Below are 26,323 nucleotides of genomic sequence, written 5' to 3' on the forward strand. Positions count from 1 at the left end.
TTCAGATTGAGAACGGAGGCAGCTTCATTAACCATTGTCAGAATGAGAAAACCTGCCTGGCCACAAAGCAGCAACCTCACTTCTCCCAGCACCCAGGCCTGTTGGACTGAAGTACCTCACGTGACAACTGGCAGCTTAATTTCAGAAAAGCATAATAAATTTGTGACATACAGATCGTGACACAGTTCTTATCAGTAATCCATGTTCCTTCTTGCTCCTTTCAGAGCCCTGTCCAACTTTATGGTCTTAAGTCCCTTCCATGGACATCACAGCCTCCCTCCCTGTCAATCAAGGCAGTAATTTCCAAAGCCCAATTTTTGGGGCTTTGAGTTCCTTCATGATCTATTTCAATATGATCATTTATTTCCTCTTCTTTTAGTTTGTTCCTGCATGCCATCTTTATATGGGGTCCTTTGAGTATAATTTTTCATCTATCTAAATTAGCCATTAGTCTTTGCCCATTCTTTCTATGAAATGTATATCATATAAGATGATTTTAAAAAGCTCACTTGTAATGTGAACCCAAATAAGTGAACCAGAATTGTTGCAGAACCACCTGGCCAACAAAATTGTCTATACGGCCACTTGTCATCAAAGTTACTGAAAAACAGCAGAGGCCAGGCTAAATTATGAGGTACCTGACTGGGAGCCATTTCGAGTTTAAAATAGAAGATGAAGGGAGAGAAGAAAGAAGAGTTAGTGGTTTATTACCTGAACACTTGGTTCACTGGATTAACTCCCCTTAGTTGGTACTATTTCTGTAACTTCTTAATTACTGCTCCATTTCTCTGCTCAGGAATTAGGTAAATACCACATTTTAGTAAATGGAACTTTGCGAACTGTTGCTAGCTTGTATGACATTTATTTTCCCAGGTCTTCCCCCCAAAATAATGTACATTAATTGCAGCTCCCTTTATTTTGAACAAATATGGAACTTCTAAATCCTTAATTAATAAGAAACAAAAGAGGATTTTATCGTTACACATAATGGTATAAAAATTTTTGTGGAGACTGTCTTGAAGCCCAAACTTTGCCACTGAAGCTAGAAAAGAAGTGATACCGCCTTTTACTGATGGTAAAGAAGATCCTCTGGAGAAAGAAGTGGCAACCCACATCAGTATTCTTGCCTGGGAAATCCCATGGATAGAGGAGCCTGGTGGGCTACAGTCCATGGGGTCACAAAGAGTCAGACATGACTGAGCAACTAAACAGCTTCATTGATTTTTGACTAAGTGACAAAGGGAGGCATGAGTGTTGGGCACTGCCCATGTCAGGACAAAGGGCCACCTGACTTACCTTAACATTAATGTGGCCCATTTGTGCCTATGTGCTAGTAAGATCTGGGAAAAGATGGATTTGGGAAGTTATAAGAATAATGTGTCTTACATAACAAATACATTTATGGATAGAGTTTGTCATTCTTGTTCAGTCACTAAGTCATGTCCGACTCTTTGTAACCCCATGAACTGAAGCACACCAGGCTTCCCTGTCCTTCACTATCTCCTGCGGTTTGCTCAAACTCATGTCCATTGAGTCAGTGATGCCATCTAACCATCTCATCCTCTGTCACCCACTTCTCTTGCCCTTAATCTTTCCCAGCATCAGGGTCTTTTCCAATGAGTTGACTCTTCACATCAGGTGCCCAAAGCATTGGAACTTCAGCATCAGACCTTCCAATGAACATTCAGGGTTGATTTCCTTTAGGATTGATTAGTTTTGATTTCCTTGCAGGTCAAGGGACTCTCAAGAATCTTTTCTAGTGCCACAATTCAAAAACATCGATTCTTTGATGCTCAGCCTTCTTTATGGTTCAACTCTCACATCCTTACATGACTATCTGTTGGAAAAACCATAGCCTTTGTTATACAGAGCTTTGTTGGCAAAGTGATGTCTCTGGTTTTCAATACCTTGTAGAGGTTTGTCATAACTCTCCTCCCAAGGAGCAAACATCTTTCAATTTCATGACTGTAGTCACTGTGCACAGTGATTTGGGAGCCCAAGAAAATAAAATCTGTCACTGGTTCCACTTTTTACCCTTCTATTTGTCATGAAGTAATGGGACCAGATGTCATGATCTCAGTTTGTTTCACATTGAGTTTTAAGCCAGCATTTTAACTCCTCTTCCACCCTCATCAAGAGGCTCTATAGTTCTTTACTTTCTGTCTTTAGAGTGCTAACATCTGCATATCTGAGGTTGAGGAGGTACCATCCTCAATATAAAGACGTTTTTACAAACCATTTGCTATTTGCTTTCTTGATTACTTGTTCATTTCGTCTTTCTTTCTTGTGAACTACTCTGGCTACTCCTTTGTTTTTGACTGTTTTCCTGAAACTTAGACCACTTTACTCTTCTAATATCTTTTTTCTTAAAGAAATAAGGCAAAATAAAAATGAAATACAAACAAAACAAACTTCAGCACAAGAGCACCAGCTTCTGTGGTTCTCACTGACTTTCTTCATGACGTGTTCCTGTGGATTTATCCTCCAATGTGAAGACTGTTAAATCCTTTGTATTCCAGTCCACCACTTCTTAAAATCCATATTGACAAAGAGAAGGAAAAACAAGAAATCTGACTCCTAGTACAGTCCGGTTTACCATCTCAGAGAAATCTCTCAAGGAAAAACATGTTTCACCTCTGAAAATCCATATTTCAATTTAATTCTAACTAAAATTACTTCAGTGCTTTAAAAGTAGGCTTTACATGAGACAAAAAGAAACTGTTTGAATGTTAGCCATGTGACTGACACTCAAACATCAAATTAGGATGAATAATTGAAGATTTAGCATGTTTCTTCTGACAAGTTGCCAGTGGTCAGAAAAAGGTCTTTCCTAATCAAAATATTGATGGAATATCATATATGTTTATGGGTTATAAGACTTAAGGCAATATTGAAAACAGTCTTTTTTTTTAAATAAAGCTCACAATATTTAGTCTGTTTAGTCCCAATCAAAAAGGGCTCAGATGCAACTTAATGGTAGTCAAATATAATTTCTCTTTTTAGTTTCTTCAAATACAAAGAACTATTTTTTTTCCTTTATAAACTTAACACTTCATAAGAAAGCCACAGTTGACATGATGAACTTCAGAATGAGCACTTGGATAATGGCTGAAGACTATTGCTTCCACTGGCGATCTTAAAAAAATATATCATAAATTAAAAAAAAAAAAACACACACTTATGAATGCCTCAACTCACCTTTTCCTAGATGAATCAAATAATATTCCTCATTCATTTTTAGTGTCACTGATTGTATTATTTTACAACTATATATTTTTTGTTGTTCAGTGGTTCTTTACTAGCTGAGCCACAAGGGAAGCCCAAGAATACTGGAATGGGTAGCCTATCCCTTTTTCAGCGGATCTTCATGACCCAGGAATCAGACAGGGGTCTCCTGCATTGCAGGCAGATTCTTTACCAACTGAGCTATTAGGGAAGCCCTCTTCAGTGGCTTGGTCATGTCCAATTCTTTGGGACACCATGGACTTCAGCATGCCAGACCATCCTATCCTTCACTGTCTCCTTGCTGCTGCTGCTACTAAGTCGCTTCAGTCGTGTCCAACTCTGTGCAACCCCATAGACGGCAGCCCACCAGTCTCCCCCATTGCTGGGATTCTCCAGGCAAGAACACTGGAGTGGCTTGCCGTTCCCTTCTCCGTCACTGTCTCCCTAAATTTCCTCAAACTCCTGTCAATTGAGTCAATGATGCCATCCAATTATTTCATCCTTTGTTGCCCACTTCTCCCGCCTCCAGTCTTTCCCAGCATCAGGGTCTTTTCCATTGAGTCAGTTCTTTGCATCAGGTGGCCAAACTATTGGAGCTTCAGCTTCAGCATCAGTCCTTCCAGTGAATATTCAGGACTGATTTCCTTTAGGATTGACTGGTTTGATCTCCTTGTAGTCCAAGGGACTCTCAAGAATGTCCAGCACCACAGTTCAAAATCATCAGTTCTTCAGCACTCAGTCTTCTTTATGGTCCAACTCTCACATCTACACATGACTACTGAAAAAACCATAGCTCTGACTCTGCAGAACTTTGTTGGCAAAGCAACCTCTCCGTTTTTTACTATGTTGTTTAGTTTTGACATAGCTTTCCTTCCAAGGAGCAAGTATCTTTTAATTTCATGTCTACAGTCACTGTCCAGAGTGATTTTGGAACCCAAGAAAATAAAGTCTGTCATTGTTTCCTTTTTTACCCCATCTATTTGCTATGAAGTGATTAGACTGGATCCCATGGTCTTAGTTTTTTGAATGTTGAGTTTTAAACCAGCTTTTTCACTGTTCTCTTTCAGCTTCATCAATAGGCTCTTTAGTTCTTCTTCACTTTCTGCCATAAGGGCGGTGTCATCTCCGTATCTGAGGTTATTGGTATTTCTCCCGGCAATCCCAATTCCAGCTTGTGCTTCATCCAGTCCTCATTTCATATGATGGACTCTGCATGTAAGTTAAATAAGCAGGGTGACAATATACCTTGATGTACTCCTTCCCTCTCTCCTCTTCCATGCACTCATCTCCCAAATGGCAGTGAGGGAGTTTGGCTCTGTAGTCACTTTAAAAAAATTGCATCTCCTTATGGTAGCAGCTTATTATCTCTTACAATCCTGAAATTTTGTCCTGTGGTGTTTAAAAGTCAGCCACTGTTCACTGGAATGTTCTCAAGAACTTAATGACGAGAATTTTATGTTTTCTTTCTCTCACTTGGGGCTTAGAACAATGTACCCTGTACAAATGTTGACTCAGCTATATCTACTTCTTAAAGGGTTTACTTTCTGTGTCCCAACTTTTTGAAGCAAATACAGGAAACAACACAAGTGAAAAAATTGCTTCTTGTGACATTATTTCAAAATCAATAGCATTTTGGTTACAAACAGATTCTTTAAATTTAATGAAAAGTTGGTGGAATGTGGTAAATCCAGGCATCTATCGCTCATTCTATTCTAGGGCCCTTGCAATATATCTTGAAATCCATTAAGTGATTCTTTATGGTGCCCAGTGTTAAACCGCATTTTAGGTGAGAGGTGTCTAAATTATTTCAATGGAGAAGTAGTTTTTTTTTTTTTTTATGACTACATACTGTTACTCATTTTATTGGAGATTCACAGACATTTCTGCCATCACTTCCTCTCAACAGAGATTATTTACAAGGAAATTAAATTGAATTTTGAGTGAGCAGGAGGTCAATATACTTTATCTCTCTGATTTCATCTTCCATTGTCCTAAAACTACTTAAACTAGTTCCAGACACACAGCAAAGGTTAACATTTATACAGCAAACAGTAAGTTAATTCTATAGGGAAACTGGTATTTTGCCTATGCAATCTTAAAATGAGTTCAGTTAGATAAACAAAAATAGTCTACAAACCAAGTATGAATTCAATATTATTTTGTTTTAATTGGATTTATTTCATTTATTTTATCTTTATCTCCAACAGACCAAGAAAATTCATTTAATATGTAATATTCACATAATTTATTCATGTATTTGGTTCATGAAAGAAAGACAGTAGTTGAAATCAATAGTTTTAAATTCCCCACAGTTGGGATTCCCTGCTGGTCCAGTGGTTAGGATTCTGCTCTTTCACTGCTGAGGGCCTGCATTTTATCCTTGGTCACAGAAATAAGACCCTGCAAGCCAGGTAGCAAGGCCACTAAATAAATAATTAAATAACATCCCCGTGGTTGGCTTGGGTCATCTGATCCAATCAAGGAGATTTCTATAAGTGAAATTCTCACAAGGAAATAAAAAGTTTTCACTTTTGGCTCTCTTTGTCTGATTTTTATTTATGAATTTACGGAACAGACATTTAAAGAGAACACTGGCTTCCCTGGTGGCTCAGACAGTAAAGAGTCTGCTTGCAGTGCAGGAGACCAGGTTCGATCCCTGGATGAGGAAGATCCCCTGGAGAAGGGCATGGCAACCCGCTCCAGTATTCTTGTCTCGAGAGCCCCATGGACAGAGGAGCCTGGTGGGCTGCAGTCTGTGGGGTTGCAAAGAGTCGGACACGACTGAGAGGCTGATGCTGTTGCTTTCCCTGTGCAGTACAAGACTCTCCCAATATTGTGGGAAAAGATACAGACATCTTTGTCTTCACGGTTATTCCATTCTAAAAGAAGGGCATATGAATAAAGTAAGATATTAATAAAATATTGATATATTAGATGAGAACAGTAATATGCAAAAATCTGAAGCAAGGAAGAGATTAGGGTGTACCATGAAGGTGATGAATGTGTTGGCTGCTCCGTCTTGTGTGACTCTTTGTGACCCCATGGACTGTAGTCTGCCGGACCCCTCTGTCCATGGAATTCTCCAGGCAAGAATACTGGAGTGGGTTGCCATTCCCTTCTCCAGGGAATCTTCCCGACCTAAGAATTGAACCTGGGCCTCCTGCATTGCAGGAGATTGATAACATGAAAAAATCTGAACCAAGGAAGAGGTTGAGGGCTTCTCAGGTGGCTCGGTGGTCAAGACTTCACCTGCCAGCACAAGATACACAGATGTGGGTTAGATCCCTGGGTTGAGAAGATCTCCTGGAGAAGAAAATGGCAACCCTCTCCAGTATTCTTGCCTAGAAAATCCCATGGGCAGAGAATCCTGGCAGCCTACACTCCATGGGGCCACGAGTCGGACACGACTGAGTGACTGAGCGTACATATACATAAGGAAGAGGTTAGGACGTACAATGAAGGTGTTGAGAGTTGCTGAAACTTTAATATGGTGACCAATAAATTTCTCTTTGTAAAAGTGACATTTATAGACCTGAATGAGAAGAGGATGGGAATCTTACAGGTATCTAGAAGTAGACTATTTCAGGCAAAAAACAGTGATTGAAAATGTCCTAAAGGATGCATGCCTGACGTGGCTAGGAGGCCAATGTAACTGAACTGACTGAGCAAGACAGGTGGTATCATGTGATGAAATCAGAGAGATGAATAGGGTGGGGATGGAGGTTGGGCTCTATGGAGTCTTGTTGATGCTTATAGAGCCTTTGGCCTTTATTCTGAGCTAGATGGGAAGGTATTGGAGGATTTAAACCATGATCTAAATTCTGTTCCTATAAGCTAATTCTGAATACTGTGTTAAATACTAGATGGCCAGAGAACTGTGGCAGAGACCATTGCAAAATCTTGGCAAAAGATAATGACTGATTGGATCCAGGTCATAGTATATGAAAGTCATGAGATTCTGGATATATTTTGGAAGTAGAGAAATCATGGTTGATACATTTAAAATGGGGTGTTATTCATGGAGCTGATCCAAGTTCTCTGTGATCTGTTACCTATGCTGTGCTCCTCAGACAGTCAACTGGAGACAGTTCATAGGAATTAGGATGTGTAATTCTTTAGTCAGAAGGAAAGTCCAGGCTAGAGATTTCAAAGTGGGACTCTTCAGCTTATTTAAATTCTTGAGTCTGGATGACAGCTCTCCAAGCTAGTAAGAATAGACAGGAGAAGAGAGGTCTGCAAGTGTTCTGTGGGTCACTCCAACTTTTAAAAATTTAGAAAATCAGGGGACATAAGCAGAGGGAACAGAGAAGAAGTGACTGGCACAGGGGAGTCTGTTGGCCTAGAAGCAAGTGAAGAGTGTCTGAAGAGGAGGGAAGGATCAGTTGTGTCAGATGGTGCTGATGGATTAAATACTGATGATTCAGAACTGACAAGTGGGCTTAGCAGCTCATTAGAGGCCTAGACAACAACAGCCTTGGTGAAGGCTGGTGCTGAAAGGCTGAGTGGAATATTAAGGGAGCAGAGAAATGAGATGGTGGCTGGAGTGGCATGTGTGATAGAGAGAGGTTGTTTTTCTTTTTTTTTAATGGGAAAAAAAAAGAAAAGAATCATTGGATGGAACTTGGAAATTTTGAATATTTGAAGTTTGTTGCTTCTGCATAAATGGAGGGGGTGGGCTTAGTTAAGAGAATGAGAAGGTACACCCCATCCATAATCACAAGAGTATTATGGCCAGATATATCTCCCAGCAATCTTGATTCCAGCTTGTGCTTCATTTAGCCTGGCATTTTGCATGATGTACTCTGCATATAAGTTAAATAAGCAGAGTGACAATATACAGCCTTGATGTACTCTTTTCCAAGTTTGCCTGGAGAAATATCAATAATCTCAGATACGCAGATGATACCACCCTTATGGCAGAAAGTAAAGAGGAATTGAAGAGCCTCTTGAAGAAAGTGAAAGAGGAGAGAGAAAAAGCTGGCTTAAATCTCAACATTTAAAAAACTAAGATCATGACATCCAGTCCCATCACTTCATGGCAAATAGATGGGGAAACAATGGAAACAGTGACAAATTTATACTCTTGAGCTCCAGAATCACTGCAGAAGGTTAGTGCACCCATGAAATTAAAAGATGCTTGCTGCTTGGAAGAAAAGCCATGACCAACCTAGGCAGCATATTAAAAAGCAGAGACATTACTTTGCCAACAAAGGTCCATCTAGTCAAAGCTATGGTTTCTCCAGTAGTCATGCATGGATGTGAGATTTGGACTATAAAGAAAGCTGAGCGCCAAAGAATTGATGCTTTTGAACTGTAGTGTTTGCAAAGACTCTTGAGAGTCCCTTGAACTGCAAGGAGATCAAACCAGTCAATTCTAAAGGAAATCAACCCTGAATATTCATTGGAAGGACTGATGCTAAAGCTGAAGCTCTAGTACTTTGGCCACCTGTTGTGAAGAAGAACTGACCCATTAGAAAAGACCCTGATGCTGGGAAAGATGGAAGGCAGGAGGAGAAGAGGAGAAGGGGATGACAGAGACTGAGATGGCTGGATGGCATCACTGACTCGATGAACATAAGTTTGAGTTAGCTCCAGGAGTTGGTGATGGACAGGGAGGCCCGGCCTGCTGCATGTATGGGGTCACAAAGAGTCAGACACGACTGAGTGGCTGAACTGAACTGAACTGAAGGCCAGATACATGTGCCAGAGCTTCTGAGAAGTAGATAGAGGAATGGAAGGAGCGGGGGAAATTTTCTCCTGGTGGCATTTTTTTTTAATCAGTGAAGTTGGAAGCAAGTTTATCAGATAATGGGGAAAGTAGCAGGAGGAACCAGTGATTTGAAAGACAACAATCACCTATGACAGTAGTTCAAATTGTTGCTTAGGCTCTTTTACCTTGTAAATGAATTTTGAGAAATATTATTCTTCACAAGCATTTAAAAATTAATATCTGCAATTTTTCACCATATATTTAAATGTTAGATACTTTCTGGCATATTGTAATTATTGATACTTTTCAATTAAGGTTTTGCATCACTTTTAAGATGCATGTAATGGAACCTAAATTAAGTATTTTAAACTCACCATTATCCATTCAAAAATATAATATGAACAGATTTTCTCTCTCAGAAATGTTAACTTTGTCTTCTTTTCTTCTTGAAATGGAGTTCCAGAATTTGAGCCTAAGGAGATATATTTATGCTTGAAATCTTTTATTACTCATCTTATTATACTTCTCTGTAAGAAAATGAGGTATACAAATAGACTTTTACAGCATGTAATGTGTTAGAAGACAAGAGTTTAGAAATTTCTTTTATTGTGAAACAACTTTAAAAGTATTTGTACTCAATAATTAATGTAACAACATATGATGCAATTATTATATATAATATTATTATATAGAGTTATAGGTGCTGTTGTTGCTTAGTTGTTAAGTCATGTCTGACTCCTTTGACCACATGGACCATAGCCCGCCAGGTTCCTCTGTCCATGCGATTCTCCAGGCAAGAATACTGAAGTAGGTTGCCACTTTTTTCTCCAGGCGATCTTTCTGACCCAGGGATCAAATCCGTGTCTCTTATGTGTCCTGCATTGGCAAGCAGGTTCTTTACCTCTGCCCACCTGGGAAGCCCAGTTACAGATGTGCATAGCTATTAAACATTTGTTAGATCCTTCTGGGAGTGCACACCACACACCATAACTAAGTTAGATTTGTAGGAGGCTTATTGAGGGTGAGGACTGATGTCAAAGCTGAAACTCCAATATTTTGGCCACCTGATGCGAAGAGCTGACTCATTGGAAAAGACCCTGATACTGGGAAAGATTGAAGGCAAGAGGAGAAAGGGACGACAGAGGAAGAGATGGTTGGATAGCATCACCAACTCGATGGACATGAGTTTGGATAAACACCGGGAGTTGACGATGGACAGGGAGGCCTGGCATGCTGCCATCCATGGGGTCACAAAGAGTTGGACACGACTGAGTGACTGAACTGAACTGAACTGACAGAGGGTGAGGTAGGGGTGGGAAAATGGATACCCATGCAAAAATTAAAAGAGAGTGGAAAGAGAGTGAGTGGGACAGTCTCAAACTGCAGTGCACATCTGACAAAGTCTTGCCAACCCAGCAGAGGCTACAGGGCAAAATTCTCCCATTAGAGAAATCTTGCCTTGAGCAGCAGCCGAGCACAGTGATCACTCGGCACATAGTCACTGATAGAGGGCTGTCCAGGAAGAGCCTGGCTGTGGCTGGGGAGCTGAAGCATCAGTTCACAGAGATGCTGGTGCTGAGGTTTTCCTATGACTGTGAGCCTTGCAGTTCAACAAAAAGTTCTTTCTTGAAGAGAGCTCCCAGCAGTGAATTTTCTCTCATCACCACAGATATACAAAGTGTTACCAACAATGCGTTTTTAATAAGATAGATGAACTTTTTGTATCAAAGTTCATATATCTGTGTGGCTATATATTGCTTCATTTATATAACCATCTGGGGTTCATCATCAATTACATTTCATGTGCTTATGAATCCTAAGAAACAATGTTCACAAAACAAGCATATTTTTTACTTCCTTTCAAATATGTCCCAACTATCAAATAAATTTAAATCATTAAGAATTACTTGTAGTAATCTATCAGCTGACAACTCAACTAGGCCTTCCTTTCATTTTGGTGCAATTCAAGAGTTACACACACATTCACAAAACTTGCAGTTTTCCCTCTGAACTATTCGTTATTTCTTTTTTCAGTGCTTGTTTCAGTACTTAGGAAATAATTCTTACAGAGGTTTGTACTGTGCTCAGTCACTCAGTCATGTCTGACTCTTTGTGACCCCATGGACTGTAGCCCACCAGGCTCCTCTGTCTCTGGGATTTCCCAGGCAAGAAGAGTGAAGTGGGTTGCCGTTTCCTTCTCCAGGGGATCTTCCCAATCCAGGGATGAAAACCATGTCTCTTATGTCTCCTACATTGGCTGGCAAGTTCTTGACCATGAGTGCCACCTGGAAACCCCCTTAGAAAGGTTTACCAACATTTATGAAATGACAATTAGTTATGCCTATTACCTTCTCAGGGCTTCCCTCATAGCTCAGTTGGTAAATCATCTGCCTGCAATGCAGGAGACCCGGGTTTGATTCCTGCATCGGGAAGATACCCTAGAGAAGGAAATGGCAACCCACTCCAGTATTCTTGCCTGGAGAATCCCATGGACAGAGGAGCCTGGCAGACACAGTCCATGGGATGGCAAGAGTTGGACACGACTTAGTGACCAAAACACACATTACTTTTTCATGTAGGGATACTTCTGTCGAATCTATATAGTCATAAAGGACTGCAAAATTCTGAATGTTTTATTCTATAGACACTTTTTGCTAGTACAATAATTTTTGATATAGTGTTTTTATTTTAAAATGTGTTCTAAGCATATTTTCATCAAAACTTTTCAACTGTAGCTTTAGTTCATTCAGTTTGCAAAACATGTCTGTCAGAGCTATTGATACCTGGAAAATAAAGTTGTCATTTTCTAACCAAATGGCCGACTTAGATTTGTCTTTCAGAATTTTTTTACTTATTTTAATTCAAATCGTACTGTTAATGCATATCTTTGTGACATTCATATCACTGTAAATCCTAATTCTATGATAAATAGATATAAGGTGTAAGTCTTGCCATGAATTTGTTCTTTTGATGAGCAAGGCACTGAGACCTTCAATTTCTTGCAAAACTGTCTGTTTTTATCGTATAGGACACTGTTCGGTGTGATTTTTTTTTTCCCCCTTTGAGAGTAGCAAGGGCAAGGAAGAGAGAGGTAGTTAAATAAAAATTGCCAGTACTTCTGCTGGATCACTTTACAATATAGGTTTTACAATATATCTGATTTCAAAATACATCACTGTTAGCCAAAGTACGTTGTTTCTAACCAGCGCGTTTTGTCCTTAACAGAGGAGTGTGGGAAAGATCAATGCATGTGTCCAGCGAGGTGCCCTAATTACAGCAGGCTTCTTGTTACCAAGGTTCCAAATGCTGAAATCATCCTTTCGTTTGATGTCCCACAGTTTTTATACATGGAGCAATGTACCATGGTAAGATTCAGGATGGTTGTGAGATGGACCTTCTATCAAGTGATAGATGATAACTGTGAATAGAATAGGAAAGAGGAAATTGGCTGATGCCTACACTGCAGGCGTGCTTTAGACCAGTTTAGAGAAGAGTGCATATGGAAGTTCTCTGTCTCAAACTGATTTTCTGAAACTTGTTCATGTCATGGAATAAAGCTTTGGGTACTCCCTGGGATGTGCATACTCCAGAGAGAAGCCACTGGTCTGGGAAAAGGGTGAATGAATTAACAAGAACAGTGGTTCTCAACTCAAAATGGTTTTATCCTTCATCTCTGCCCTGGCCAGGTTACACTTGGCAAAACCTAGGACTTCCCTGGTGGTTCAGATGGTAGAAAATCTGCCTGTAACGCGGGAGACCTGGGTTCTGTCCCTGAGCTGGGAACATCCCCTGGAGGAGGGCATGGCAACACACTCCAGAGGGCATGGCAACCCACTCTTGCCTGGATAATCCCCCTGGACAGAGGAGCCTGGCAGGCCACAGTCCATGGAGTCCCAAAGAGTTGGACATGACTGAGCAACTGGGCACAGAGCAGCAGAGCGATATTTTGGTTGCTGCAAGCTAGAGATATTGTGAAACATCCTACACTGCACAGGGCAGACCCCTCACAAAATATTTATTAAGTTCAAAATGCCAGTAGTGCAAGGATAGAGATCCCTGTTCTAGAGCCTCACTAACTAACTTGAGGGAAAAGGTCAGCCTCATCAGTTACACCTGGAAGTGTGTTAGAAAATGAAAAATCTGGATGATTCATTTTCATATTAGAATTTGAAAGGTCCTGAAAATTGTGGACCTATTTTCCTTAATAAACTGTGGAAAATTCTGAAAGAGATGGGAATACCAGACCACCTGACCTGCCTCTTGAGAAACCTATATGCAGGTGAAGAAGCAACTGTTAAAACTGGACATGGAACAACAGACTGGTTCCAAATAGGAAAAGGAGTATGTCAAGGCTGTACATTGTCACCCTGCTTATTTAACTTACATGCAGAGTACATCACGAGAAATGCTGGACTGGAAGAAACACAAGCTAGAATCAAGATTGCTGGGAGAAATATCAATAACCTCAGATATGCAGATGACACCACCCTTAGGGCAGAAAGTGAAGAGGAACTCAAAAGCCTCTTGATGAAGTAAAAGAGGTGAGTGAAAAAGTTGGCTTCAAGCTCAACATTCAGAAAACAAAGATCATGGCATCTGGTCCCATCACTTCATGGTGAATAGATGGGGAAACAGTGGAAACAGTGTCAGACTTCATTTTTGGGGCTCCAAAATCACTGCAGATGGTGATTGCAGCCATGAAATTAAAAGACGCTTACTCCTTGGAAAGAAAGTTATGACCAACCTAGATAGCATATTCAAAAGCAGAGACATTACTTTGCCAACAAAGGTCTGTCTAGTCAAGGCTATGGTTTTTCCAGTGGTCATGTATGGCTGTGAGAGTTGGACTGTGAAGAAGGCTGAGCGCCGAAGAATTGATGCTTTTGAACTGTGGTGTTGGAGAAGACTCTTGAGAGTCCCTTTGACTGCAAGGAGATCTAACCAGTCCATTCTAAAGGAGATCAGTCCTGGGTGTTCTTTGGAAGGACTGATGCTAAAGGTGAAACTCCAGTACTTTGGCCACCTCATGGGAAGAGTTGACTCATTGGAAAAGACTCTGATGCTGGGAGGGATTAGGGCAGGAGGAGAAGGGGATGACAGAGGGTGAGATGGCTGGATGGCATCACCAACTCGATGGACATGAGTTTGAGTGAACTCCGGGAGTTGGTGATGGATAGGGAGGCCTGGCGTGCTGTGATTCATGGGGTCTCAGAGTCAGACGTGACTGAGCAACTGAACTGAACTGAACTGACCTAGCCAGATGCAGTGTGATCTGAGGCAGCACTGAAGGTCCAGTTGACTGCCCCTGGACATTACAATGGGAGACTGTTTTTATACACTTTAAAATGTTTGATTTTTCTTTAAGATTTGTAGGAAATGTGACAAATATATTTTTAGCTTAACTAAATATGTGATAAATATTGTTCTTGTGCATATTTAAACAATAACAAGGAATTAGATAGAAAATAAAACCTTTGTGAAAAAGACAATATTACATTTGTAATGAAGACATCTTTTATAAAATAAAAAGAGTAACTTTTTACTTGTCTTTTCATGCCCAAAACTGAATTTAAAAATTTTAGGCCACACAAAAAGAAAACATGTCAGCTAGCACATCTGTCTCAGCCTTGGTTCACATGGAAACATTGCTTCCATCCCCATTTTTTTTGAGTGGTTTTTTTTCTCACAACTTGAGTCCTCAAGCCATAATGCTTATTTTCTGTTCCTTTATAATTTAGAACTTTTTTTAGACTAAGACAAGTGAAGAGAGGCAAAGCATGTAACGGTTATTAAACTAAAATACTGTACATATCAAAAATAAAATGCTCTTTAGAAGTAGATTCACAATACTAACTCACTTGCATCTTCTTTCTAAATATTCCCTAGTGATAAAGGTCATTATCTATTTCAGGTTGATAAAATGGCAATTGAAATTTTCAATTTCTGTTTGCTAAAATGAGCTCTAAATTCTATCACGCTACTGGTATCTGAACTTTTTCAGAAATGTCTAATATTCTCAAGGGGACTTTACTCCTTAAGAAAACATGGTATAGTAGATAATATTACATTTTAGTGAAAATTATAGTTACTGGAGATAAAAAAAATGAGTCAGTTCTTACTATAGAAAATTTTCTTTCTTACTTGTATAGCTACCAGCATTTAAGCTTAACTTTTTAAATAGAATTCCATTGGGATAAAGTAAATATTCAACCCATTTACAAGTCTTCTGGTAGCAATAATCTGCAATGTAGAGATTTAAAACATTTATTTAAGATCATTCTTATTATTTATTTTACCGTACTGTTGGACCATAAAGAAAACTGGGCTTACCTGCTGGCTCAGATGGTAAATAATCCGCCTGCAATGCAGGAGACCAGAGTTCGATCCCTAGTTCGGGAAGATCCCCTGGAACAGGGAATGGCTTTCCACTTCAGTGTACTTGCTAGGAAAATTCCATGGACAGAGGAGCCTGACAGGCTACAATCTATGGAGTCGCAAAAATTGGACATGATTGAGCAACTGACACTTTAAAAGAAAGCTGAGCACCAAAGTATTGATGCTTTTGAACTGTGGTGTTGGAGAAGAGTCTTGAGAGTCCCTTGGACTGCAAGGAGATCCAACCAGTCCATCCTAAAGGAAATCAGTCCTTAATATTCATTGGAAGGACTGATGCTGAAGCTGAAGCTCCTATACTTTGGCCACCTGATGTAAATGATGTGAAGAACTGACTCATGAGAAAAGACCCTGATGCTGCCCTGAAGGCAGGAGGAGAAGGGGACGACAGAACTGAGCTGATCCTCCTTTTGGTCCCTTGCATGCGCATGTGCTGTGTGCTAAATTACTTCAGTTGTGTCTGACTTTTTGTGACCCTATGGACTGTAGCCCTCCAGGCTCCTCTGTCCATGGGATTCTCCAAGCAAGAATACTGAAGAGCGTTGCCATGCCCTCCTCCAGGGGATCTTTCTGACCCAGGGATCGAACTCATGTTTCCTGTGACTCCTGCAATGCAGGTGGATTCTATACCGCTGAGCCACCAGGGAGTCTGCTGTGTCTTACATACCTCATCAATTCTATGTCTATAGCCTTCCATTGTTTCTTTGTTTCTCAGTATAGTATGCTCTGGTTTCTGTCCTCTGCTGGTTCAAATCATAGTCATCATTGAGAGGCTGGCTCATAGCATTTATGAAACGTTCCCTCAAGGATCTACCTCTGGGTCATAACAATATTCATCTTTTCAACATTTTTAGCAGTCAGTATGTTACCAAATGTATTGTATGATGGGAACAAGGACTTTTATTATTTTTCATGCTAATCAATATAGTGTAGCAGTGGTTAAAAGCACAAGCTTCCAGTTATAGCTGGTGAGAAATACTGTTTTAATTGATAATTCTTTAGCTTAGAATAATACTTAAATTGATTTTTATATGCCTTGGTTTCTTCATTTGTGTAATTTTAGCTAACTAATCAGCTCATTGGGAGCAATTACTTTCTGTTTGAAAAGTACTTATCAGAGTGCTCAAGATGCAATTCAGATGAGACATATATCAGCATTTCCACCATCATCATCAGAGTCTCAGTCATCATCTGCCTGATAGAGTATAAGCTCATGCATTGCAGAGGTCAACTGTTATACTTGCCCTGCAACTTCACACACATAATTAGTGTTGAGCATATTACAGTGTCGGTGAATACTTAGTTATTAGTTCATTTTGGTATTTGCCTCTGACTTCTACTCTCTAGGCTATGCCAAAATTGTTCTAATTGTTTCATTTCAGGTAATATTATGCACTGTAAAATCCTCTGTCTTTATTTTTCCCCAAAGACAATGGCCATCCTTATCAAAAAAATATTGACAGTTGGACATTCAACATACGTTATCATTAGATCCGCTCTTTTGCAGATAGATAAAAGTAGTGAGTTCTACTGTACCCTTTATAGAATGAAGCTTGCTTCTAAGGAACAAGTTTCAGAGCACTGTAAGACTTCATTCTGGGCATATTTTCATTTTGTTTTTTGCATATGTCTATGTTTCTTTTAGTGTTTCTAGAATTTCATATGCTGTGTTTATGTCCTTTTCATGGAAGGCCTTATAAAAACCTCTACTAATTTGCCACATTTCCTCATCTCTCTTTCCCTACTTCTAAATAACTCCAATTGTTTTAAGAAACAAACTCATAAAAATGGCAGATCTGGTGAGCAAGTGGTGGGGATTAGGGGGAGGTGGTTGGTAGTAGGAAACTTCGTGTCCAGGAAATCTTGACTGAAAAACACACACACACACACACACACACACCCTTTAGAATAATGGACCTGTTTATGAATCTTGCAAGGTCTTAGGTCTTTAGGATGTGTTGAGTGAGACATGGAGATTAATAGTCATATCTGTGGTCATGAGGCCCATGTGGACTGCTGCTGCTGGTGCTAAGTCACTTCAGTTGTGTGTGACTCTGTGCGACCCCATAGATGGCAGCCCACCAGGCTCCCCCATCCCTGGGATTCTCCAGGCAAGAACACTGGAGTGAGTTCCATGTGGACTACTGTATATAATCTTTGCATGGGTTGCCATGCCCTCTTCTAGTGCACATAGCCCCATCTTTTCATTTATTTAGTGTCTTCCTCTAAGGATGTGTGGAAGAATATTTTTAAAATATATCACCTTTATTAATAGCATAAAATTATTTGTTTTGAAGATACTGAATATTTTTATTCTCATTTAAAATAAATTATATATAATACTCATTATGATGACCTCATACTATTAAAGACATAAAAATACATAAAGAGAATATCTTTTTATTGTTTACAGTAAAGATAATGAATCTTTACTTTAAATAGCCATCTCAATAATTTTGAAAGTTTTTGGCCATCTTCTTTGTATAGATTCTAATTAAATTGAAGAAGAGTTCATTCTGGAGGAAGTGATGTTTTGCTATTTTTATTGTTTTTTCCTAATATATACTTTATCGTTACAGTAGTCAATGTTCAATTTTTGCAGAATCATGTTTAAGTTGTCATTTAGTCACCAAGTTGTGTCTGCCTTCTTCTATAACCCAATGAAACTTTTCATTTTGTGAATTAGCTTAAAGTTAGATATCATGCTTCTGTACTGAAGAAAAACGATAGTTAGCAAGCACAGTTAACTTGTTCACTTTGTGGAACGGCACCCTGGCCCTTAAACACTTTGATGTCAGAATTGACAAATTTGATGATTTGATAGTTGATCAAAGGCTATGGGATATGCCACTGATGTTAGTGTCCATCTGTGTGCATACGTTTGTGTGTTTTGGGGAGGGAGTTGTTTATGAAAGAATGAGAGAGAAAGAAAGTGAAAGAGAGACTGTGCAAGTATCAGATATCTTCCCTGCTCTCATTGCATCTCCTTTGTAAGCTTTGGGATGTGTGTACCCGATTTGTTACACTCTAGGACTGAAGATTATTTAAATTTTATGTTACATTGAATAAAGATGGTAAATTTTATGTCCTGTGTTTTGTAAATGCATATTATATGTTCACTTGAAAGACAATATATATAATTTAATCTGACAAGCTCTTATATTTAATTTTCTATTTCTAGTGAAATTCAGAATTTCTGCTTTCACATGAATCTATTTTGTGTTATAATTATGCAACAGTGAACATAATATGTGCTTCATCATATATTTACTAAAACAATGGATAAAGCATGGTAATGATAGGTACTATTAGTTCTCTGGGTTTTTTTCAAATAATCATTTCATAGAAATGCTTTGCTTTAACTGATGTTTGTTCTATAAAACGTATGGAATATCACCATGTTTTAGATTTTAAGACATCTTCTAGGCCTGTCTTGTCTAGCTTATCCCTTTGCAAATGTGGAAGTAAATGTAGAAACTGATGATCCTCTGTATTTTTAGAGCCTCAAAAATCTCTTAATGGTTTTGAACTAAAGAGTAGACTTTTTTTTCCTAGTTACGTCTTTTGTTAATAGCAAAATAACTTAAGGTAACTTAGAATTCTAAATTCCTTTGAATCACATATTATTCTCTGGGTTTGACCAAGTCTTAAAACTTAACCCTGTTGTCAGTGTCATTGCTCCATTAAGCTAAGGCTCATGTTTGCATAAGTTGGTTGATGAATTAGCTGGATAGGAAGATAATGGATTTTATATTATAGGACTACAAAAGCCATCATAGAAGGTGAATTGTTTAAAACACATATTAATTCCCTGGATGGGAGCGAATTAGTTTGCTCTCCTACACACAGGCATACACACACACAAAAGAGATGGAGCAATTACTAGAAAACATTGAAGATGAATATTCTAACTATGTTATTTTCATCAATTCAGTTCAGTTGCTCAGTTGTGTCTGACTCTTTGCCATCCCCTATGGCCTGCAGCATGCCAGGCTTCCCTGTCCATCACCAGCTCCCTAAACTTGCTCAAACTCATGTCCCTTGAGTCAGTGATGCCATCCAACCATCTAATCCTCTGTCATCCCCTTCTCCTCCTGCCTTCAATCTTTCCCAGCATCAGGGTTATTTTCATAGTAGGGGACAAAGTTTCATGTAGCTAAAGTAAAACAATACGTGAAAATTATTGAATGTTTATGTGGAAAAATAAACTGTGATTAGAAATCAGAAATCTATTCAGCTGATCTTTATGGAGGACTGGATGTACTTTGAGGAAAGGAATGAACCAACACAATTATAGGAATAGCATCAAAAGAAATTGTGCATCTTCATTTAAGGGTTCATCAGAAAACAACTAGTCCAGATACGCTGAATGTTTGTTTCTGTTCCTTTACTGCAGATTCATGAGCATATTCTTTTCTTTTCAGCATCTTTCACTGTACAGTTTCTGTTTGTCATCAAGGTTATCTTGATTAGAATAAGAAAACAGTGTAATCTCTTAGTAAATTAATTGTGTAAGTTACCCACTATGGGTAGGGTAAATTTGAAAAAAAGTTTAAAAAAATGACGAGGTCCATCTCAAGTCTGAAACCTAGCCGGTGGAGATTGATGGCCTATGTAATGGTCCCCTGTTATCACCCACCCCCACCCCAGGACATGGCCACATAAGTTCAGTTCAGTTCAGTCACTCAGTTGTGTCCAACTCTTTGCGACACCATGAATCACAGTATGTCAGGCCTCCCTGTCCATTACCAAATCCCGGAGTTCACCCAAACTCTTGTCCATCAAGTCAGTGATGCCATCCTGCCACCTCATCCTCTGTTGTCCCCTTCTGCTGCTGCCGCCAATCCCTCCCAGCATCAGAGTCTTATTCCAATGAATCAACTCTTCACATGAGGTGGCCAAGGTATTGGAGTTTCAGGTTTAGCATCAGTACTTCCAAAGAACACCCAGGACTGATCTCCTTTAGGATGGACTGGTTGGATCTCCTTGCAGTCCAAGGGACTCTCAAGAGTCTTCTCCAACACCACAGTTCAAAAGCATCAATTCTTCGGTGCTCAGCTTTCTTCACAGTCCAACTTTCACATCCATACATGACCACTGGAAAAACCATAGCCTTGACTAGACAGACCTTTGTTGGCAAAGTAATGTCTCTGCTTTTGTATATGCTATCTAGGTTGGTCATAACTTTCCTTCCAAGGAGTAAGCGTCTTTTAATTTCATGGCTGCAGTCACCATCTCCAGTGATTTTGGAGCCCAAAAAATGAAGTCTGACACTGTTTCCACTGTTTCCCCATCTATTTCCCATGAAGTGATGGGACTGGATGCCATGATCTTAGTTTTCTGAATGTTGAGCTTTAAACCAACTTCTTCACTCTCCTCTTTCACTTTCATCAAGAGGCTTTTTAGTTCCTCTTCACTTTCTGCCATAAGGGTGGTGTCATCTGCATATCTGAGGTTATTGATATTTCTCCTGGCAATCTTTATTCCAGCTTGTGTTTCTTCCAGCCCAGCATTTCTCATGATGCATTCTGCATATAAGTTAAATAAGTAGGGTAACAATATACAACCGTGACATATTCCTTTTCCTATTTGGAACCAGTCTGTTGTTCCATGTCCAGTTCTAACTGTTGCTTCCTGACTTGCATACAGATTTCTCAAGAGGCAGATCAGGTGGTCTGGTATTCCCATCTCTTTCAGAATTTTCCACAGTTTATTGTGATCCACACAAAGGCTTTGGCATAGTCAATAAAGCAGAAATGGATGTTTTTCTGGAACTCTCTTGCTTTTTCAGTGATCCAGCGGATGTTGGCAATTTGATCTGTGGTTCCTCTGCCTTTTCTAAAACCAGGTTGAACATCTGGAAGTTCACAGTTCACATATTGCTGAAGCCTGGTTTGGATTATTTTGAGCATTACTTTACTAGCATGTGAGATGAGTGCAATTGTGCGGTAGTTTGAGCATTCTTTGGCATTGCCTTTCTTTGGGACTGGAATGAAACTGACCGTTTCCAGTCCTGTGGCCACTGCTTCTTGGTAAGTTTGGCTTTCATGCAGTCTCATGGCTGTGACACCACCTCTGCTTGTCACTCTTTTAGTTTCCATTGCAACTAGTAGTTTTTCATCATCTCTGCATTTTCAGGTCAAAATCTTGAGAATTCAATCAACTTCATCTTTTCTGAGCCAGAATATGTCACTTATGTATGAAATTGGTGCTCTCAGTTTAGCTGTGGTCTGAAGCTAAGGGTGGGGTCACTTGTTCTTTTGAAGAAGGTACTTGGTTTTATGATCCAATGCTCCATAACAAAATACTGTCCCTTAAGAAATTCATGCAGCTTTTTGCTGTGCTGTTGTGTGCTTAGTCTCTCAGTCATATCCAACTCCGTGAGACCCCATGGACTGTAACCTGCCAGGCTCCTCTATCCATGGGGATTCTCCAGGCAAGAATACTGGAGTGGGTTGACATGCCCTCCTCGAGGGGATCTTTCCAACCCAGGGATTGAACCTAGATCTTTCACATTGCAGGTGGATTCTTTACCATCTGGGCCACCAAGGAAGCCCATGGATACCGGAGTGGGTAGCCTCCCTTCTCCAGGGATCTTCCAAAGCAGGGTCACCTGCTTTGCAGGTGGATTCTTTCATCAGCTGAGCTACCAGAGAAGCCCACAGCTTTCTGGGGACTACTTTAAAAACAAAACAAAACAAAACAAAACAAAACAAAAACCCTCATTACTTAATAAAAGGAACATCTTAAACCTGATCTAGAGGATGTTCTTAATAAATAACTCAGATGCTGTACCACTTACAAGACAAGTCAATTATGTACGTTTTAAAGAAAAAGAAAAAAAAAGTGAATCCTAGGTTAACTATAGCGTTAGTCACTCAGTCACGTCCCACTCTTTGCGACCCTATGGACTGTAGCCCACCAGGCTCCTCTGTCCATGGAGTTCTTCAGGCAAGAATACTGGAGTGGGTTGTCATTTCCTTCTCCAAGGTTAACTGCAAAACCTCTTAAAGTTGTTTCTCTCCTCACAATATTTCTGACTACAAATGTGTGAGTTTTCCACACAAAGCAATTATCTAATTCCCAGCAGACACCAACTGGGTGTCCCACAACTTAATTCAATTCTGATGCTAACTACCCAGACTTAGTGCAGACCCAGCAAATTAACGGCTCGGTCTGATAAGGCTGCCTCCCATTTCAGACGCCAGTCACAGTGATGGTTCCTGAGGTGACTACACTTCTGTCCAATTTGACCGCAAATCAGGGATTCCCATGATCCCGTCCTCAGGTTTTATAATTTGTTATAATGACTCACAGAACTCATATAACTTACTTCCTATTAGTGGTTTATTATAAAGGCTATTGTAAAGGCAGCAAAAAGAACAACCAGATAAAGCGGCACATAGCTAGAGAGAGGTCTGGAAGTGTCCTGAGTGCAAGAGCATCAGTCTTTGTGCAGTATAGGCTGCACTACCCTCCCAGCATGTGAATGGCCTCATCAGCCTGGAAGCCCGTTAGATTCCTCCCTTTAGGGTTTTATGGAGGTATCAACATATGCATGATTGGTTAAACCATTGGCCGTAGGTAATTAACTAAATCCCCACCCCTTCGTCCATGCCCAGAGGTTGTGATATGGGGCCAGAAGTTCCAACCATCTAATCATCTCCTTAATTCCTCTGGCAACCAGCCCCCATCTTGAAGTTATCAAGAGTCACCTTTTAGCATAAGTTTATGTATAATGGAAAGAGGCTTATTTTGAGTTTTAAAAAAAAGAAACCATTTCTCTCAGCCCTATCACTCAGGAGTTTTGGCCCTCTGTGCCAGGAACTGGGGACAAAGACCAAATACATATTTCTAATTATATCGCAAGATCACACTTCTGTTACGAGGAGACTCTGCTGTGGCAGGCAGTAACCGCTCACTCCCTGACCAGACATTGATTTCTCTTTCCATGGTGCTTCACAGGTGGTGCCTTTGATCTGGTGGCCCACATTGTCCCTTTAATGGGGTTATACTCAAGAGAGTGACTCAGAGGGCTGTGAACTTGCACAAACTGTGACTAACATACCTTGTGAAAAAAATAAAATGTATTTAGTGAGTTCTCGAGAAGAAACGATGACTTTGATGAAGCTAGCATGCAATCCTGGATAGTTCAGGATCAGTTATGAGTGAATCAGATGATACAAGCTTGTTTAGCCTGAAATAAAGCACTATTTAAAGGGATTATTTGATAATACAATTACGTTCCTTTTATTGGAATTTTATTTTCTGCGTTTTAACTTTCTTATCCAGATGATATTCATCACTATCTGCCCAATGAATTATAAATACTAATATACTGTTATTACTTACTCATTTTCTAATATTCAGAATCACCTCAAAATGTTGGAGTTATCCCCATTTTATAGAGGAAGGAATTACAGATCAGATAAATAACTTTCCCATGATGTAGAATCAACCCCTATTGATTAGGCCCCAACCTAGCTCCAAATGTAGATCCTTTCCCTATATCGTGCTGTCCTTTCTTCCCATGTATTTAAGGAGAAACAAAGATAATTTTTTTTTTTTTTGGGGCCAATTGACACTAAGTATGTCAGAAAGTATGGATCTCTGATAGACGTGGATTGATCATAAGATGACTCCCCCACTTTCCAATTCCCCTTACAATTAAAAAAGAAAATATATTATTTTATACTCTCATACCATTATCAGATAGTTCCAGCTTAAAAGAGTATGCCTAACATGAATTTGCTGAATAAAAGACATCTGATTGCATGTTTTATGTGCATAGAGATCTCAAAAAAAAGTTGTTTTCTGGAAAATGCCCTAAATGAATTCAGGAACTTCAATATGAATGAACAAGGAAAGAAAGGAAAAAATGTGCTCTAAAGACTTTTTTAAGACTGACGAGGCTTTTCCATTTGTGTGCTATATAAGGTTTTACTGGAATGTTCAAAATTAAACCACATTAAAGTAATCAAAGCACTCTTAGAAATGATTTCATAATAATGATTGGGACTTGAGGAGACAGCTGGTCTTGGTTAAGTACTGCCTCTTGAAAATTATTTGAAGTAAAGTGAAAACTAAGAAAAAAAATTTCCCTTTTAGTTGTCCAGATCATAGAACATTAATATAGAGTGTGATCAAGTGATAAAGGTGGCATACAAATACACTGTTGTAGTTTTAAAATTCAGTGTCCCTTTAACAATGTGCATAATGAAAAGACTGACAATTCAGCAAGGCTCTTTGTATCCCTCAAATATTGCTGGATTTTGCTGTCCATATGCTAGCAAATTTCTCCCTTGTTTTGCGCCGAGCTACTTAGGCAGCCAGATTATGCAAAGTGCTCTTCTCTCTTCCCCATCACCTCCATCCCCACCTCAACTTCTCCATGCAGAAGGTTTTGTTTATTAATTTCCAAATCTCATATAATGGCCTGATTTTGAAGCCAAGCCCTGAGTTAAATTGGCCCCTAACTCTTCTTCCTGAACAGTCTGCTCTAAAATGTCCCAGACCGAAGATGTTAGCAGATTACAATGGAAATATTAATACTGTGCAAAGGACCAAGAAATTTAGTTTCACTTTCAATATACAGTTAATACAGATTAGTGAATGCATTTCATTATAGGTATATCATGATTTAGAAAACATTTCAAAATAATAGGGACTCAGTGTAATTATATTCATGATGATGGTGATGAAAACACTAATATAAAAATAGCAATATTTTTTAAAATTTTATTTTGTTTTTAATTGGAGGATAATTGATTTACAATATTGTATTGGTTTGTGCAGTACATCAACATGAATCACCCTCAGGCACGCATATGTTTCCTCCTTCTTGGATCCCCGTTTCTCCTCCCACCCCTTCCCACCCTTGTAGTTGGCCACCAAGCACCAGATTTGGGTTCTCTGCATCATGCAGCAAGTTGCCACCATAAATAAGTTACAAGTTGCCACTATATATAAGTTACAATTTGCAAGCGTTCTCGGATTTTCAGGGGCAAGAAGGATGGATGACACAAATTATCACACTTATGCTATATCATCTTTTTGGACTGATTTTGAAAAATGATATAGTTCTCCAAAAACATCTTTTTTTCTTTAGTATTTGCATTTCCCATTGGCTTTATTCTAAGCCCTTGTTTCCTCTACATTCTGCACTCTTCAGCTAGAATCTCGTGGTTGCTTTCTGAGATACCTGTCAGATGTGTTCTATCTTCTTGCCTGGATGACCCTTCCAGTTTTCCTAATTTCTTGGTAGAAGCGTTCTGCTCTTCCTTTGCCTCAGCTCCTTTCACCCTGATCTCTGTCCAGCACCTCTTTCTCCTTCTTGTGTTGCTTCTACAACCTGAGCCTGTGACTCACAAGCTTCCACCCATGAGTTATGCCTTGACTTTTGCCTAAGAAAATCACATGATTGACTTGTTGATCAAGTGTATTGAATGAAATGGTCAGCAGAAATACTTTTCCATTCCCTGGTATTGAGACTTTGCTGAAAGCTTGCTGAAAACAGAGACTCTTTGTTTCTATCTGTTATTTGCCATGTGATCTTCAAAAGTCCCTGAAAGAAAACCAACAATGATTTTTACTCCAAAAGACAGGGATCTCTGTCCAGATTAACATCAAAACATGTATCCTAAATTAAAGAGAATAGGTGTGATTTCAGTGTAGTTTCCCCCTCATAATTTCTTCCTTGATTTACTCTCACCATGCTCAAGCATGCTAAAAGTATTTAGCAGGTTGAAATTCCTATCATTTCTTCAGAATTGCATTCTCATCTTTCAGCGTTTTCAGATTGTGCTATGAAATGTGCTTAATTCTCAAATGATGTTTAGTGTGTGACCTCGTTTTCCTCTCTCCTCTCCTCTTCTTCCCCACCATGTCTCTCTCTCTCTGACTTTATGTGCAAAATTCTGTTGAGATTTATGAGAAACAACACTCTATTTTCAGAAACATTTCTGGTATCAATACAAAATAAATCCACAAGAAATG

The sequence above is a fragment of the Bos mutus genome, chromosome 10 (genome assembly GCF_027580195.1).
Source record: "Bos mutus isolate GX-2022 chromosome 10, NWIPB_WYAK_1.1, whole genome shotgun sequence".
In the NCBI taxonomy this organism is placed as follows: domain Eukaryota; kingdom Metazoa; phylum Chordata; class Mammalia; order Artiodactyla; family Bovidae; genus Bos; species Bos mutus.